This window comes from Trichechus manatus, unplaced genomic scaffold (genome assembly GCF_000243295.1).
Source record: "Trichechus manatus latirostris isolate Lorelei unplaced genomic scaffold, TriManLat1.0 scaffold00192, whole genome shotgun sequence".
In the NCBI taxonomy this organism is placed as follows: domain Eukaryota; kingdom Metazoa; phylum Chordata; class Mammalia; order Sirenia; family Trichechidae; genus Trichechus; species Trichechus manatus.
Genome location: NW_004444128.1, coordinates 2,495,126 through 2,499,641, shown reverse-complemented (window position 1 = coordinate 2,499,641; position 4,516 = coordinate 2,495,126). Strand labels below are relative to the sequence as shown.

Here is a 4,516-nt window from a genome sequence, read left to right as displayed (position 1 = left end):
TGGACTTAAATTTTATTTCATTTTAATTAATTTATATTGTCATAAGTGACTAGTGACTTCTGTATTGGATAGTGAAGTTCATTGTCTTGTTTAGGCTTATCACAGAAGCTTCTTTCAAATGTGCTGACAGATCAGTTGATTTTGAGAGGTTGTGTATGTGTGTGTGTATGTGTGTCTGTCTGTCTGTCTTTGATCAGGGTCAGCAGCACCACTTACAGATATGCAGACCTAATTATCTGAAAGAGGAACGCTAGGACTGCTTTCAGTCATCTTACCTTAGCTCACCTCTCAATCACATTTTTAACTTGACTCGTTGAAAATCTATAGCCAAATTTCATCCACTTAAGTGAATGGGCCAAGTAAAGCTTCTTGAAAATTCAACTTCTTGGGAATCTCACTGAATAAATAACCCCACCACCACTGCTTAAAAAAAAAAGACGAGGACGTGATTAGCATTGTCCAGTAGAATTTATAGTGTGTATGAATAAGGGTCAAATTACAGTTTTACTTATTTAGATTTTGCTTTAGAAAACAGGATGAACTATTTCCCACTTTTCTGTAAGGATTTCTATTATTTTGAAATTAAAAATTTATCAGTACACCATCTGAATTCTAAAAGTAAGTGGCAGTGATACGCTGGAACATTAGGCTAGGTTGCAATAAGTAAGCTTCAGGGAGTGACACTCTTTTGTTCATTAACTTCCTAACGGTCACTGTAAAGTCTCTGGTACACAAGGCACTCTGCTAAGTATAGTGGATGATATAAAGATAAGTCCCTGACCTCAAATAATTCTCATCAAGCTCTGGAACCTGGAGTTGATAAACCTTTAAAGAAATGTATCAACACAGTATATCCCTATCTTGACTTCCCAATCAGTTAACTTTTATATAAAATTTTTCTTAGGAATATATCCAGAATGACTATGATCAGAAAGTCTTCAGTGATGGAAAGTCATGGTATTCACCCTTCCATCTTAAAAATAGATATAGACCAAACGCAACACGATATTCTGGAATGGATCCTGGAACAGACACAAGCCACTAGTGGAAAAACCAGTAAAATCTGAATAAAATCAGAAGTTTAATAGTAATTAATTTCGTAGTTCTGACAAATGTACCACAGCAGTGTTAATATTAGAGGACACTGGGTAAAAACTGCACAAGGACCCTTTCACTGTACTATCTGTGCAATTTTTCTGTAAACTTAAAATTATCAAAAAATTTAAAGTTTATTGAAAATAGAAAAGAAAGGACAAGCAGGATTTCTAAAGCCTCTTAGAATTCTCTCTGAGTTGCCTGGCAATGAGCTAGCTTGGACTGGGGGCTGACCTTCCCCTAGCAGGAGCACTTGCACATGACCTCAATTTATCCCAAGGTTGCTGGTAACTCCTATAAACAGAGTATTTGGCACTCCACCTCAAACTATTTGTCCCCAGTGGCAACGCCACTCTCATACTTGCTCTATAATAATGTATAGCCAAGGGATGGTGTTGCCTCCTGGATCCCATCCCCTGGGTGTGTCCATCTGTGCCCAAACACACCATTAGGAGAGGACAGGAGACCCATGAATCTTCTGATCCTTCTTTCTATTAGTTCCAGTATTTACCATGTTGCACAAGCCCATTTCGTGAATAATACTGTGGAAATGCCACAATACTTTGCTCTTTAATCTTACTTTTTGAACATCTCCATGGTTTGTGTTTTTGAAGGTATTTGTCATTGGTTTGTTTTATTTTTACTAACAGGAAAAAAAAAAAAGTTTGAATAGACAACCTTTTGAAAGTTGAGAACCAAAGAAGCGGGGAGATGAGGTGTTGAACCAAACATAGATGACAAAGCTAAATTTGAAAGGATAGATGAGCGTTTCAATTCTAAACCAGTCTTTAAATTGTCATCCTCAACTTTGATGAATGCAGAATTTGTGCAAACCAGTGTTTTGAGTATAAATATTTAGATTTGCTTACTTAAAAAAGGATTAACTTAAATAAATCAATAATTTCAACTACTTCCTCACTAATTTTAAATGCCTGGATATATATAGATAGATAGATAGATAGATAGATAGATAGATATAGTAAGCCAAAAGTATAATCATGGATAGAAAGATCTATTAAGTTGCACGCATAAGCTTAGAGGTTAGGATGAAGTCACTTTAAATATACAGAAGTCAAAATTTTGAAAAATGTCTGTAGGAAGCTTCAATTTTCCTCAGGGTATTTGTCTGTACACTTAATGAGGAACATATCTTGCCTTCACAATTTCAAAGGCAGCTGGAGGTTTTTACACATTGGTATAGACAAGCCTATGCAAGACCTTCTCACATCGCGAACAGGTTTTTAAATAATGTGTGAAAACTCTGAGATTGTAATATACTTAGTACTCTCACGTGACAAAATAAGAGAAGAAAAATCAGTTCCCACGCTAAGAATGAAGAAGTGGTCCTGCAGGAGCCATATACCAATTGAATGAACAATTTCAAATGTGGGCCACAGACTTTATGGAGGAACAGATTTATATCTTATGTGAAAATCTGGGGCTCAGAGTTTCTTCAGATAGTTTCACAGGCAAAATCAGTAAATTTCTTTGGAGCAGAAAAAGAGTTAAAGGCAAAGCACTATCTGAATCTTTTCTATCCCCTGTCCCTAAAACCTTCCACAGCCCCTCTGTGATCATTATTTTTCTTTATTCTGGCAAAATCAAGAAGGCTTCTTCATTTTCCTGTTGACTCCAAAATAATAAATAATGTTTAGCCCGTCTCAGGTACTTTTCAAAAGGAAATAGGGATTCCTCTTCTGGAATGGTAGGACAACCCCACTACAGTCTATATTATTCTCTAATTACAAGTAAAACTACTTGGAAAGTAAACCAAAATCAGCTGCCATTGAGTCATTTCCAATTCACGGTGGTCCCACGTGTGTCAGAGTAGAACTGTGCTCCATAGAGTTTTCAATGGCTGATCTTTTTGGAAGTAGATCACCAGGCACCAATCTTTCAGTTAGCAGCCAAGTGCATTAATCATTTGTGCCACCTGGAAACTCCCCCTAAAAATACAGACAGTAACTGCCTGAGAACTCTAAAAAGTAAACAAAAGGAGGTAGATTGTGGAAGAAAGTAAAAACATGGAGAAGGAAACCACATGGTAGGTGAGAAGTAATGCAAGTGGCTAAAGTCTCAATAGAAACATCATATTTCTGGCTAGGGGAATGTAATCAACAGGCCCTGGAAGGCTGGGGAATAGAATGAGGTGGGGGGGATTCCAGAGAGCTGATAGCTAGAGTAGGGGATACTCTTATTCTGTACATGGACCCATATATGTCTCATGCTCACCCTAAGCTTGCATGTGTGGAAGAGACACAAAGCAGCAGAGCAAAGGTTTTAAGAATGGAGATGAGATTTAAACCGCAGCTCAAATCATTAACACCTGAGAGGCACGTGCATAGGATAGATCCAAAGGAGCAGAGGAAAGACTTTGAAAACTAAACTGAGATTGGAGCCACAGAAGATGAGACAAAAAGTGTGGTTTGAAATAAAACAGTTTGATAGCCTGCTAAAACAACAAGAAGAATCAATATTTTCTAGAACAAGAAACATGAACGGGGATATAAAGGTACATTACAAATGATAAAATTCTCCACGAAGCTATAACAATCCTAAATATCTACGTACCTATCAACAGAACCTCAAACTACATGAAGCACAAACTGACCCAACAGAAAAGAGAAACAGAGTGCTTGCTGCGCCAGCGCATATACTAAAACTGGAACGATACAGAGAAGAGTAGCATGGCCCCTCTGCAAGGATGGCACGCAAATTCGTGAAGTGTTCCGTATTTTTTCAACTAAAGCACAATAAAAAACAAGAAAAGGAAAGAGAAACAGAAAGATCCACAATTATGTTTGGAGACTTCAGCACGTCTTTTCTCAGCTACCAATAAAACAAGTTGACAGAAAATTAGTAAGGATATGTAAGACCTGCACGATATTATCAACAAAGTTGGTGTAATTGACATTAATAGAACATTGCACCCAACAACAGCACAATATACATTGTCTCTTCATTCCTTTACCAGTGTCTTTTGCTGGACAGAAGTTTTCCTTGTTTTGTTTTTCAGAAGCTTTCTGCTTGACATCATGGCCTCCTGTCCCTTCTGACAGAATTCAGCTAATATCTTGAAAAGGAAACCAGCCATGTATCAGGCTCAGTTCTCCATACTTCCCTTCTCACTGGGAACTTGGCCTCCAAAGTCTCCGGTTGTGTCTCTTCAACCCCCTAAGACTTCCCAAATCTCTGTTGGTTTCTTTGTCCTACAACACAGCTCCTCTGCCTAGGAAACCATGAATTCTCAGCTTCTTGCCCTGTTCCCACAGTCAACAAATGCCCCCAGGAAAAAATGTGGCTGTAGTACACCAGCTCAACTCTCTGTAGTTTCCCTTTCTCCACAGTCTTGGCCCCTGTAGACCTGGTTACTTCAACAGCTCTATAATGTCTTTAAATATGTATTTTTTTAATTCAGCTT

The 4,516-nt window shown here is 37.9% G+C and overlaps 1 non-coding gene across 1 annotated transcript; it reads left to right on the top strand.

Annotated features, from left to right (window-relative positions):
* The first annotated feature begins 3,727 nt into the window (after nt 1-3,727).
* LOC111822675 (U6 spliceosomal RNA) lies at nt 3,728-3,834 on the top strand. The gene has a single exon (XR_002825814.1). It is a non-coding gene; the product is annotated as a U6 spliceosomal RNA (small nuclear RNA).
* Nucleotides 3,835-4,516: the final 682 nt, after the last annotated feature.